The sequence below is a fragment of the Mustela nigripes genome, chromosome 12, assembly GCF_022355385.1.
Source record: "Mustela nigripes isolate SB6536 chromosome 12, MUSNIG.SB6536, whole genome shotgun sequence".
NCBI classification, from domain to species: Eukaryota; Metazoa; Chordata; class Mammalia; order Carnivora; family Mustelidae; genus Mustela; species Mustela nigripes.
The window spans coordinates 111,332,508-111,346,887 of record NC_081568.1 but is presented as its reverse complement, the minus strand read 5'-3'; the positions used below and the strand labels follow the sequence as shown (position 1 = coordinate 111,346,887).

General features: G+C 38.3%; 1 long non-coding RNA gene across 1 annotated transcript in view; it reads left to right on the top strand.

Annotated features, from left to right (window-relative positions):
- LOC132027975 (uncharacterized) overlaps positions 1 to 14,380 on the top strand; it is a 236,868-nt gene that overhangs the window by 3,626 nt on the left and 218,862 nt on the right. The window contains exon 2 of the long non-coding RNA XR_009407285.1: positions 8,656 to 8,849. This is a non-coding gene — a long non-coding RNA (uncharacterized LOC132027975). The remainder of the gene's footprint in view (positions 1 to 8,655; positions 8,850 to 14,380) is intronic.

Here is a 14,380-nt window from a genome sequence, read left to right as displayed (position 1 = left end):
CAGTGGAGTGGTGTTTTTCATCCTCGTTCTGTTGCTAAAACAGGCCGGTGTTTCGATTTAAATTGTATCCAGCTGCTCCGCTGAGACTTTGCTTGTCATCCTTAGTCTTACTTCTAATAATTAGCATCACCCTTTGGTAAATGACTCTAGAAACGAAACTTTCATTTAACTAGTCAACTAAGGGACCAGTAGGTAAAACAGAGCCTTGGAATTTACTTCGGTAAAGGTTATAGAGGTTATACATCAAGGACTAGAGAGGCCACATTTGAGCGTTGTTAAGACTTTTGAGACCTTGAGAACAACTCTACCTTACGTGTACCACAATTTTCTCACTTACAAAAGGGCAAAGGAGCAAATATGTTGCTATTTTTTGTTTTAAGATTTCCCCAGTGCCAGGCACTGGATGAGCCCCTCTTCCCTTCTGGGTTCTTTGGCCAGTCTAATAATTAAATTGATATAAGGAAGATTAACAGGAGAAAAACAAAGTTCATACTTACAGAGGCCCCATAAAAATATGAGACCCAGAGGTAACCAGGTAACTGAGGCTTATATAACATCCTGAGCTAAGGAAGGGATAGAGTTCTGGGGACATGGAGGGACGGAAGACCATTTACTGGAAGGCAGAGAAGATGTTTGGAAAACAAAGGTTACCCTGTTATGCAGAAACTTTTTTTTTTTTTAAGACTTTATTTATTTATTTGAGAGAGAATAAGAGGGAATGAGCAGGAGGGAGGGGAGAAGTAGACTCCACACTGAGCAGGGTGCCCCATGCCGGACTCAGTCCCAGGATCATGGGATCATGACCTCAGCCTAAAGCAGAGGCTTAACGGACTGAGCCACCCAGCGCCCTGCAGATAACTTTCTTGGGTTAAAAGTATCTCTGTTAATAGCCTCTTTCCCATGTAAATTTAGGCAGTTGAGGAGGAGGTAAAGAGCTTTTCCTGAATCTGCTAGGTTTTGATTGCTTTTAGCTCAAAATAATCCTTCTGCCACAGAGACATATTTTGGGGTGGCAAAATCTGCTCCCCTTTGCGGCATAAGTGAGTGCCTTATCATAATGTTGGAATAATGACATCTCCAGGCATGTATGCTGCATTCACAATCAAGGAAAGTCCCAGAACAGGGTTGACTCAGCAGTACCTGACCAGGATATTTAATGCAGTGATGAATACCATTGCCCCTAGGAATTAAATATAGAGGTGCCTGGAGCTTGTGTAAAGTTCTCTGTGCCATTTGAGAAAGGTACTCAGAGAAAAGATAGGCTGATTTTTAATTTTGATGTTTTACTCATCAGTTTAAGTACATTTATGATTTGCGTTGTAAAATGTCAACAGACATCCCAAGTGGATAACATTTAAAAAAGATTGAATTTCTTGTATTTACTCTAATATCACTTCAAAAATATGGTCATTAGTGCCTACAGGTTCATTGGTTAAAAACAGCCCACTCAAATGATTATTTAAAAACATCTGACAACACTCTGTTATTTTCCACATTGTCCCAAATTCTCACTGGTTAGAATTCTAGCAAGCTAGATCCAAAGGCTTCATTCTAGTTCTGATGCATTTAGAAAAGGCTGCAAATGGCATTCCCATCTATAAGATGGCCAAAGGACACTCTGAGAAGAAAAAATTTATTATCTGGCAGTATTACTTATCATTTCATGTTATAAATAACATTATGCTTTCGCATATTATATACTCAAATAACATACTTTCAGATAAATTATCTTATTTCATGTAAATTATCTCAAAATAACCTTCTAGGATACTCTGATAACACTTATCCTTACTATATGGTAAAGGATATGGAGGTTCAGAAATATTGAAAATAGCTCATCATATGGAGTGCTTTCTTTGTGCCGGACAGTGTTCTAAAAACTTTCCGTGTTTTAATTCATGGAATAGCGGCTGTAGGAAACACATACTATTGTTCTCATCTTCCTCTTATAGACTGAAGTGCAGAGGTACAGAGAAATAAAGTAACCTGTCCCAAGCTACAGAGTGAGTAAATAGTGGAGTCCCATGAGAATCCACCAGTCTGGTTCCAGACCCCAGTGAATAATCAGCACACTCTCCACCCAGAGTTCAGCAATTTGCCCAGGAAGTTTGGCCAGTAAGTGTTGAGTCATTAACTTAGAATGTGGTCTTTTTTTTTTTTTTTTTTAAGATTTTATTTATTTATTTCAGAGAGAGATATTGCTAACATAGTGGGGAGGGGGGGCGGGGCAGAGGCTGATAGACTCCCCGCTGAGCAGGGAACCGATGTGGGACTCAGTCCCAGGACCCTGGGATCATGACCTGAGCTGAAGGCAGACACTTAACCAACTGAGCCACCCAGGTACCCCTGAACCTGGGTCCTCTGATACCCAGCAAAGTGCTTTTCCATTGTGCATTTGGTTGTAATTTCTCTCACTGTCTCATTGTCTTTCATTGTAAATTCTCTCATTGCCTTAGCCCACGTTTTTTACCTTATGTACTTTGTATATTCTCCCTCTGGACTTCCTTAGTACAGAAAAAAGATGATGATTCCTTTAATACATGGACTTTCCCCTACCATGTCTGGAAATTCTTCTAACATAGAGGGAGCTGCTTAAAATGTATTGAATTGAATTGAAGCGGGGGAACTCTTCAAACATTTTAGGCCCCCAAATTTGCAGCTGGATCTTTGGTGACATAAAAGAGTGGTTGACAGTGGGAAGGGGGCAGTGATTAAACCAGGGAAAAAGGGGGAGGAGTTGATATGATAGGAAAGAGTGTGATAACCACGTTTATATAATCCTTACTATGTGCCAGACACTTTTAATGTATCAACCCGTTTTATCCTTATGACATTCTATTATTACCTCCTTTTTATGAATGGGGAGAATGAGGCACAGAGGTTATAGGACCAACACATCAATATACTGGTTTTGGGGACTGTATGTGTGGAAAAGAAGGAGAAAGACAGTCATAACATTGTTGCCCATCTCCCTCACCAATAATTCCCAAGGGTTTCCTTGTATATTTATTTGATTTTCTTTTTTCTTTCTTTTAAAAAGATTTTATTTATTTATTTTGAGAGAGAGAGAGAGCACATAAGTAGAGGAAAGGGCACAGGGAGAGAATCTCAAAGAGACTCCCCACTGAGTGTGGAGTTGGATCTCTCAAGCTGTGAGGTCAAGACCTAAGCTGAAAACAAGAGTCAGGCACTCAACCAATGAGGCACTCAGTTGCCCCTGTTTATTTGATTTTCCGCAGATATTTTCTATCCTAGATGCCCTACACGACTGACTTTTTCTCCTCTAGTCTTTGCAAAGTACCACACTTCTCTTTCTAAAATATATATCTGATTCTGCTCCTTGTATCAAAACATTTGCTGGTTCCTCTTGCTAAGAGGTTATGTGGCCAGCCGCACCACAGCCCTGTTTTACATTTTCATCATCATTTTTGCCTCCTTTCCCAGACATCTTATTATGATTGTATTTAAATCCTTTTCAACCCCTGGATGAACCATGTACTTTAATTCTCTTGTGACTGTTGGGGAGGGAAATTTTTTTTTAAGATTTTATTTATTAATCTGACAGAGAGAGATGCAGAGAGAGAGGGAACACAAGCAGGGGGAGTGAGAGAGGGAGAAGCAGGCTCCCTGCTGAATAGGGAGCCAGTGCAGGGCTTGATCCCAAGACCCTGGGATCATGACCTGAGCCGAAGGCAGAGCTTAATGACTGAGCCACCCAGGTACCCCATAGAAGGGAAAATTTTTATTTACCCTTCAGAGATTCTTTTGCCTGGTCTAAGAATTAAGTTGACATGAGACAGATCAATAGGAGAAAAGTTAAATTTAAGTTCATACATACAGGAAGCCCACATACATTCAAAGGGAAGGAGAGCAGCTCACAGGGCAATGAGAAGAGAAGCAAGTGATTGGTAACTAGACATTTGCCTTGCCATACAGATGGATCACTCAGATAAAATTTATCTCTGGTAGAAGCTCTCATTCTGAAAAAGTCCCCGCAATTTAAATTCTTCTAGCAAGTTAAGGGAGGGGCAAAAGTTTCTCTTTAGATAACTTGTCCAACTTGGGTAGTAACTTGGGTAGTACAATTTCAGACAGCCCTGTGTGACCCCCAACCTATAAACTTAACTATTTTGTTTTGCGTCCTGTGCTGATACCCTTTATGACCCGAGATCACATGATCATGTATTACTTCCTCTTCAATAATACAAACTCTGAGAAAACCGGTTATTTGATTTGCACACTTTTTGCCTAGTGCAGTGTCTATGCTATAGAGGAAGCTCTAGGAAAAAAAAAAAGAGGGAAAAGAAGTTCCATGAACACAGTTAAAAGACTGAATGGATGTCATATAATCTCTGTTCTCTGAGCCTACATTTTCCTCACCTGGCCCATTGTATCCCACACTACAGATCATGCTATTTCCCTTTATTCTCCCAGATTACTGACTTCTGAAGCGGCTAGTCACAAAACTGACCATCTTGACAACTGTTGCCAATGAGAGTCTTTATTTAAGTCCTTTAGTAGGTATGGCCAGAAAATGATGACAAGGTATGATCTGCTTTATAAGACTTGGGCTGGAGGCACCATCTTTTTTTCTTTTCTATTTCTGAGTTGAATCAGAACTGGCTTGAATCTTATCTCCACGATAGACATAAACATCAATATTGTACCCTTGGAGTACCCCTTCCCCTAATTGGAAATATTTAAGAATTCTGTGGATTTACAGAGGCCCCAAAGAAAAGCCCCATGGCTCCTCTGGCCCCAGGAGAATCATTGTCTGGGGTCATTGTGGCATTGCTTCATTTTACCACACTGTGCTGCATGGATCTCCAGGCCATGATGCTCCTTTGAATGAGAGCATTTCCACAGGACATGCATTTTAGTGCCCATCCTTTAGGTTTGCACACCACCCAAGGATCTGTTAGTAATATACCATGCTGGATGGTATCCACTGTCCACATTCAACCCCTGGGAATTCGCCCAAAGGGATCAGCAGTCTTCCCTCACGTTGTCCCAAACAAAGGATCAATTCCTCTCTCATTTCTGACAATAGAGCTTATTTGTTGATAGAAAGTTCCAGACCACAAAGACACAAATGTCTATTTACTTCCACAATCTGGAAACATTTCCCTTCCTTTATAAGAATTCCTTCTCCCAAGGACAGATCAGAAGACCTCATGGTATCTTTTTGCTAAAGAGGCTACAACAAGATCTTCACCAGGTCGGTTTTTAAAGTAGTTAAATCTGTAATTGTGTCCCCAGTTGAAACAACAAAAATGGCCAAACTCAATGGGACACATAAGTGAGAGTTGCCCTTTTTAAAGGAGTCATGCTGTACATTATTGTAATTTGCCACTGTCATCTGAACGGTTTTTGGGTTCCATCCTCAGGTTTTCAGAGCCTGGAGCCCATTTTTTTTTTTTTTTTAAATTACTCCCAAAGAGAACAAATATTTGTGTTTGAAAATGGATTTGATTTTGGAAAGATCCGTGTTATTCGGCTTAGTTTTGTGAATAAAATCAGTGTGAAAAGCCGTTTTTGGTATTAAAAGACAGTGAAACTATAAGGTAATGCTACTGATTTTGTAAGTCTTAACAAATCCAAAAGGGACTTTCCAAATATAGTGTCACGGATGGAGATCAGGGAAGTTAGTATATAGCTTTCAAGTGTGACTACACCAAGAATGGCACAAATCTGAATATGAGTATTCTGGTATATTTGTGACTAACTAGTCTCATTATTGTCTATGAAAGTACTACTTGCATATTATGTCCAAAATTCTTGCTGAAAATTGTAGCGGACAGGTGCTTCTCAAATTCAGCATGAACACAAATCCTCTAAGGTTGTTAAAAGTGCAGATTCTGATTCAAGAGCTCTGATGTGGGCCCAAGATTCAGCATTTCTAAACAGCTCCAAAGTGATGGTTCAGAGACTTCTCTTTGAGTATCACTGTCCTAGACTCTCTAAATAGCTCTCTTAACCAAGTTAAGTCTTGGTTTGCACGTTGATTTGGGTACCCATGTTAAGCTCTGCAAGTTATTTTGTTCCTTAACAGAATATTTGTTTGAGTTCATATATATGAACTTCGTATAGAATATAGAATTTTCTGTGTCCATTATCAGTGAAGATGCAGCAATGACCTTGTGCCATTTTCCTTAGATTGGATATTTTCTTTATTCAGAACGTAAGAGAAATTTCCATGGAAAAAATGATAAAGTTATTTAACTGTTCAACTTCACTAATTATTACATGGCAGATATTATCCGATGAGAAACAGCAAGGTACATTTTGATATATTTAAAGCTGTTCTGTCTGATGTGATAGTTTTTGAAACTGATGCAACAGAAGTTCTTTTGCTAGCTAGCTAAAAACAAAATCCCACTTCACAGCTGAAATGTAAACAGCTAAGATGTAATCGGAGGACTAAATTTTCACAGCTACAAAAACACAGCTGCGAAACATAACTTTAGATTGTAATAAAGCCAGATAGTGCTGCATGCTAATAATGGATATTACAAATAAAGATGAGAATGACTTTGTTAGAATTTTTTAGTGTTTAAATACCTTCACTAATGTTACCTGTTTAACCGAGAATGTTCTCAAGTTACCTGCCACGTATGTGTCTATCGAATGTCTAATATGTGTGTTTTACCAGGAACTAGTGATAAGGAGTTGCAGGGGTCCTGGGACAAGTCATTCTTTCAAGGAGTTATTTTGTATTATGTAGTATGTCCTGTGTCAGTTTGTTTGAGGTTGTTTTTTTTTTTTTTTTCAGATTATAAAACTAGTGCATGCAAATTGGAAAATTATTAGAAAATGCAGAAAAAATTACAAAAGGTAAAATATACATTATTAAAAGACTTGCCACTGTTAATATTTTTTATATTGTAGTTTAAATTTCCACTGACCGGATTTTAAGTATAATTATTAATGGCTTCTTGGTGTACTTTATTATTATTATTTTTAACTGTGGAAATAACTCTTGATGGTCAATGTCAAGGTATATTGCAGTTGAATTTTTATTGCCTGTGTTGGCCTGGGATGAATTTTGGAAACCCACAATAATGTTGTGTATGACATGTGTGTTTGTTAGGGTGGGGACTCATGGTTCCTAGGGAACTGCCATCTAACTCTGTAGATACTAGTAGGTTAGAGACCCTTTATGATATAACTGATAGTGTTATGTTCCCAGAGTTACTCATGGGCACATTGTGTTTTCCTCTCTCCGTTTTTTGTTAAATTTCTTGGATTGTGATAATTTTAGATTGGGAGTCAGTGGACCTAGTTCTTACCAAAATCTGTTGCACATTTTTATCTGTAAAATAAGGTACATTGTCAACATATCCTCAGTTTTTCTTGATGCCTTGAATTTTGAAATTCTGTGGCTATTTTAAAATTTATATCTTGCATATAAATTGCTCTATCCTCATAGATACTTTCACATAATTTTTAAAAAGAGGATTAAAGTTTACAGAGTACACTGCAAGGGAGCAGCAGGCAGGACAGCAAAGGAGAGACCATCTGTGATACCTTCATATACTTTTGATAATAATCTGAATTAATGTAAATCTAAAGACTCTTTTAAAATCTCTAATTTGGAGAGGTGCCTGGGTGGCTCAGCTGATCGAGTGGCCAGCTCTTGGTTTCTGCTCAGATCATGATCTTGGGGTCATGGGATCAAGCCCCACATTGGCTTTGTGCTCGGTGGGGAGTCGATTGAGGATTCTCTCTCTCCCTCTGCCCCTCTCCCCACTTGTGCTCTCTTTTTGCCTTCATATAAATAAATAACTCTTATAAAAAGTAAAATCTGTAATTTGGACTAATATAGAATAGACCTGGGCAAATTATTGCATGTAGGCTAAATCTGGCTCTCTACCTATTTTTGTAAATAAGATTCTATTGGAACACAGCTATTCCGATTCCTTTATGTGTTGTCTATGGCTGCTTTCAAGCTATAATGGTGGAATTGAGTAGTTGTGAAAGAGACTGTATTTACTAGCTGAACTGTCATAGGAAGAAACTTGTTGACCCTGATCTAGATTAATGATCTTCTGGATCAATAAATGTGCTTTCTTTGCATACTCAGAGTGACTGTGAATAAGTGTGCTATCTTAGTAGCACACTTACCTCCTACCTCAGCAGGAGGCATAAATTTGGACAACATGCCTGGGTCATATAAAGCAGCTCTCAGTTTTTAAACAGGGCTTTTTCCTAAATAGACTTTACTTGGGCTTGATTTCCAGAGGTCAGCTAGATCTGCATCAGGTAAATGTCACATCTGTTGTCATGAGAGAAACTAGAGTGTCAGAGTGACACTCTTTGAGCCTGGCAAGATTCATCTTGAACAACTCACACAGAAGCATTTTCAATTAATGTGGGGACTCCTTGTAATAAAACCAGGCCAGGAAAGCCACAAGCTTTTAATATCATAAGGTTAGAGGTATTATTTCTTAAGGAATAGGGGCCAAAGTCATGCTAATAGTTGATGTACACATTCCTCAAGGAGATTAGACAAGGCCTTGCTCAAGCCTTTGGAAGAAAGTGAACCCTCTCTGTGATTAGGGGTGTAAACTTTCAAGTATTTGGTGGGAAAGGGAGTTGCAACATTGCTGGTGAAAAGTGTCCTCACTGACCTTGAAATACCCACCTTTTCCACAGACCTCGGACTTGGAGGAAGCTGAAGCAGAGATAACCTCTCTGAATTCCTAATGAAGTCTGAGATGGCAGAGTTCTAAAAGCAGAAGATGAGACCGGGTCCAGGACTCAGGTTGCCTGAAGGGGAGAGTGGGCCCCTTTTTTGAGAGGGGCTGAAGAGAAGACAGCTGGAGGGACCTGAAAATGCTTGAGAGATGGTAAGAAAAAGGGGGAGTGTCCACTTGGAACTTCCTCCAGAGGGCTAAATAGAGAGACCATGCCTCTGGGGGTACCACAAAAAGACTGTACTTAAGTGTACGTTTTCATGATGTCCCAAGTTTGGATCCTTTGCTGTTTCGGGACACCCATGAGCCTTTGGTAAAAGAATGCTAAAATATTCAATAGAGTCTAGTTTATATCATTCTGGTGAAAGGGTTCTGGAATGAATTCAGTTTGAATCTGAATAAATACCAATATGCCCATTAACAGACCACCAGCAAAGGACTGCCTAGCCTGTGAAGTAAATAGAAGATTTAAAAGATTATCAAAAGTAATTTAACTTTCAAGAGAAACTAAAGCATCTTGTATCAGCAACAAATAGAAAAATTAACTTCTCTTCTTATTTATTCCTTTCACTATTTCTTGTTCTCATGGCATTGATTACTCTGATGCTATCACAGAGAATGGAAATGTACCAAACCCTTTTCATTTAGAAAATATTTAAAAAATCACTTTCTGAGATTCAGATGAATTGGGAGAAAGATTAAAACTGAACTGGTTTGTTCAGGTACTTGGGTTCATTTCCTTTCCTTTCCCTTTCTTCCTTCCTTCTTTCATTCTTTCTTTCCTTCATTCCTTCCTGATTCCCTACATCTGCTGGACCAATGTAACAATGTAAGCTGGCAGCCTAAGTCACTTGGTAAATGCTGGTAGGATCAACACACTAGGCAGTGTTACACTGAAATGTATATATAAGGCTTGTCCTGGATAATAATGACTCCTGGGGAAAGGTTTGTAAGTCACTTGCATGTCTTTATGTTTAGGTAGAGTTTGACCTTTAAGTAACTGATCAGTTAAAAAATTTATTTAGGGGCACTTGGTTGTCTCGGTGTCGTTAAGCATCAGACTCCTGATCTTAGCTCAGGTCTTGATCTCAGGGTCATGAATTCAGGCCCTGTGTTGGCCTCCACTCTCCATAAAATAGAGATCAGGGTCATGTGAGGATGATATGTCAGAGGCAAACCCAGGCCATCCTACCATGCAGTGTTCTGTGAGGGGACAGGACATCTCAGGCAGTGGTGCTAAGTGGATGCTGAGTTTCTGCAGGCTTGAGGGGTAGTGGAGAAAGGTCTCTGTGGCTTTTGGAAACTGTTTTGGAATAAATTATATGGGCCTGGTCAATGATGACTGCTGGTCTTTCCTCAAATTTTCTGGCTACATTCTTATTTATTTATTTATTTAACATATAATGTATTATTAGCCCCAGGGGTGCAGGTCTGTGAATCGCCAGTTTTACACACTTCACAGAACTCACCATAGCACATACCTTCCCCAGTGTCCATAACCCTACCACCGTCTCCCTAACCCCTTACCCCCGGTAACCCTCAGTTTGTTTTGTGAGATTAAGAGTCTCTTATGGTTTGTCTCCCTCCTGATCCCATCTTGATTCATTTATTCTTTTCCTACCCCCCCAAACCCCTCACACTGCATCTCCACTTCCTCATATCAGGGAGGTCATATGATAGTTGTCTTTCTCCGATTGACTTATTTTGCTAAGCACAATACCCTCTAGTTTCATCCACGTCACTGCAAATGGCAAGATTGCATTTCTTTTGATGGCTGCATAGTATTCCATTGTGTATATATATCACATCTTCTTTATCCATTCATCTGTTGATGGACATCTAGGTTCTTTCCATAGTTTGGCTATTGTGGACATTGCTGCTATAAACATTCGGGTGTACTTGCCCCTTTGGATCACTACGTTTGTATCTTTAGGGTAAATACCCAGTAGTGCAATTGCTGGGTCATAGGGTAGCTCTATTTTCAACTTTTTGAGGAACCTCCATACTGTTTTCCAGAGTGGCTGCACCAGCTTGCATTCCCACCAACAGTGTAGGAGGGTTCCCCTTTCTCCGCATCCTCGCCAGCATCTGTCATTTCCTGACTTGTTAATTTTAGCCATTCTGACTGGCGTGAGGTGGTATCTCATTGTGGTTTTGATTTGTATTTCTCTGCACTACTTCTTATATAACCCTAGGAAGTATTCCTAAAACACAATTCAGTTTGAATTTTCTCTCCACCTAGACAGGTATGGTCAGAGCCAGATGAATTTGTGTGTGCTTGCACACACACACACACGTGCACACATTCCCTCTCTCTCACACATGTACGTTCATGTGCACACACACACGCATGTATGCACATGCATACATTGTTTCTTGCACCTATGTGTCATAGAGGAATTCCACACTTTTTACCTGAATTTCATACTACCCAGTTAAAACAACTGATGGACTGAAAATTTTACTTTCTAAGTGGTTACTCTGCATCATAGAGGCATAAATTACACTTGTCTTTTCATGTGAATTTTATAAAGTGGGGATCCAATGAAATTTTATTTTTTTTTTCCTTTTTAACTTTTTAAAAAAATTTCTATTAATATATGATGTATTATTTGCTTCAGGGGTACAGGTCAGTGAATCATCAGTCTTACACAATTCGCAGCACTCACCACAGCACATACCCTCCCCAATGTCCATCACCCAGCCACCTCATCCCCTCTCCTCACCCCAAGCAACCATCAGTTGCTGAAATTAAGAGTCTCCTATGTTTTGTCCCTCCCTGGTCCCCATCTTGTTTTATTTTTCCCTCCCTTCCCCCCACAAACCCCCGCTCTGCCTCTCAAAGTCTTCCTATCAGCGAGATCATATGATAACGTGTCTTTCTCTGATTGACTTATGAAATTTTATCTCTGATACTCTTCGTTTCCCATCCCTCTTCTTCATCCTTCACCTTTAAAAGTGTAGAGCAAATAAGAGGTAAGAAATACAACTTGAAATGATACTGAGCATTCTTCAAGGAGTCAATAAATAGTTGAATGAGTGGTAGAAGGAAAAGGACTCGGTGTAGGGCTTGTTAGCAGACGAAGCTCATCTGTTCCCCCACTTAGTGCATTGCTTTCTACCTTTTCATCTCTTTGGATTACCTTCAGTGCACAATGGTTTTCTTGCTGATGGGCTGATCTTAATCTTCTCTTGAGAGAAACCTGGTTTTCTTTTGTTGCCTGAATTCCCCATTCCCCACCTCTCTTTCTTTTGTTTCTGGTACAAATTCTTTCAAATTTCTTACTTGGATGTATTCTGGCTATACAAGTCTTTTTTGTTTGGGTCCTTGGTTTATGACTCTTCATTCAGTGTTGAGCTTCACTAATAGAGCATATATTCACTATAGTTCACCATTATTCACGATAATTCACATTATTCACATTATTTTCACAATAATTCACATTATTCACAATTATTCACAATAATTAAAGACAGACCTAGTCAGAATCTGAGATTCACATTTTTTATAGTACTCTTTAGGTGGAATACTGGGACTACTGGCCCATAATCAGGCTGTATGACTATGAATAAAATGGAAGACCATGATGAGATTGGCTGAATTTTTCACTAATTTTCTGAACTGTAATTTCTACTGTGTGGCTCACATATGGTTAGAAATTTTCTTAAGCCCCAAGGGGAATACCTAAAATACAGATAATTTTTTTGTCCCTTCAAGGTATGAGAGGTAGTCTGGGAAACTGGCCAACATACTGACATTTCCTTGGCACTATTACTTTTTTTTTTTTTTTTACAACAATGGGAAGAATATTTGTTATTGGGACTGTTCTAGGAAATCTAAGAACTATGGCAGTCATAATCATGTTGATTCAGTTTTTCTGTCTGGTTCTCTCTGAATGTGGTGGGATAGAAACAGCTATTCGTTTTCAACCTTTTATATTTTTGGAGGGTAGTTCTTGCTTATTGTCATAAAAGATCATTCCATATGTGGGTATTATTTAGGGGGTACCCTGAATGTGTCTGGACAGAGATGTTTCCCACCGTTTCCTTATACTCCACCTTAAGTAATTCATTTGCATATGTTGAACATATCTCTCTCTTTTTTTTTTTTTGCTGTTGTCTTCTCTTAAGAGTTTAGTGTAAATAATTTTATCAGATTTCTTTAGTCATATTTTGAACAAATGAACCAATATCAAAGATGTTCAAGGCATTCAGTCTAAAGAAAAAGGAGAGGAGAGAACATAGGGGAGGAGGAAGGGATATTTATCATGTAATTTTACTGTGTTAATGTTTCAAATGCCTATATTAGAGGCCTCGTAGGTCTTCCCTCTTCAAAAAAAAAATTAAAAATCACGCTAAAACCAATTTTCCAGTGTAGCATGAGTTAATGGTAGAGCACTGTTTTCCTGTTACCAAATGGACACTTTTACTAGAGCTTAAGGAGAGCTTTTCTTTGATTATAAAGATGGGGACTACATTTGGTGTGAAATATCTCTAGAGTATCAGTAACTTGAAAGTGCTTAGCTACAGCTTTCATTATTTGTGTGATGATTATATTCACAAGATCTTGCCCTTATTGTTGACATTACTGATGCCTCTACATTTTTTTGTTTGTTCTACTATTTTCTTTTTATTTTAATACATCTTTATTGAGATCTAATTAAATATAATATAGTCTAAATTTAAGTTGTACAATATGTTGAGTTGATATATATTATGAAATGATTACTGTATCAAAACATTAGCTAGTATCTCCAACATATCTCATAATTAGCATTTATTTTTTGTGGCAAGAACATTTAGGATCTACTCTTTTAGCAATTTTCAAGTATATAATACAGTATTGTTAAATATTATCATGCTGTACATTAGGTCTTCATAGCATGTGTCTTAGAACTGGAAGTTTGTACCCTCTGACCAACTTCTCCCCGTGTCCCTCAACCCTCAGGCCCTAATAACCACCAGTCTACTATTTGTTTCTATGCGTTTGCTTTTCTTAGATTCTACATACAAGTGATACCATATAGTATTTTTCTTTGTCTGTCTGACTTACTTTGACTTAGCATTATGCCCTTGAGGTCCATCCATGTTATTGCAAATGGCAGATTTCCTTCTTTCTCATAGCTCAATAATATGTTCAACTCTTTCCTAATCTCTCTTTTTAAGATTTTCTGGTTCCACATTTGTACACATTTGAATGCTTGTATTTGATCCTTAGGAGTTGTTAAGTGGATGCATTTCAATCTGAAAATGTACCATTATGTTTATTAAGGATTAATTCAAAATATTTTATAAAAATGGCAAGTTTTTTTGTATATATATTTTATCTTAGTCTTGTAGAAAATATACCAAAAGACTCCAATTTTCTGCATTCACTTTCTTTCTCTTATTCTCTGCAGTGGGGAGAATTTCATTTGGCATCTCCTTAATATTACTCCAATCGGAGTATTACTTTCTTTCTTTTATTCTCTGCAGTGGGGATAATTTCATTTGGCATCTCCTTAATATTACTCCAATCGGAAGTCTGCATTTTCTTTGGATTAAATAAATTCTTTGTTTTTTCTTTTAGCATATTGAAACTTATTTAGTGTAAATGTATGTTTTACTGTAAACGAATAGCCTATGTTTCCAGTGAGTAATTTGGTAACTGTCTAGCTTCTGTTCTTACAAGTACAAGTGGTATG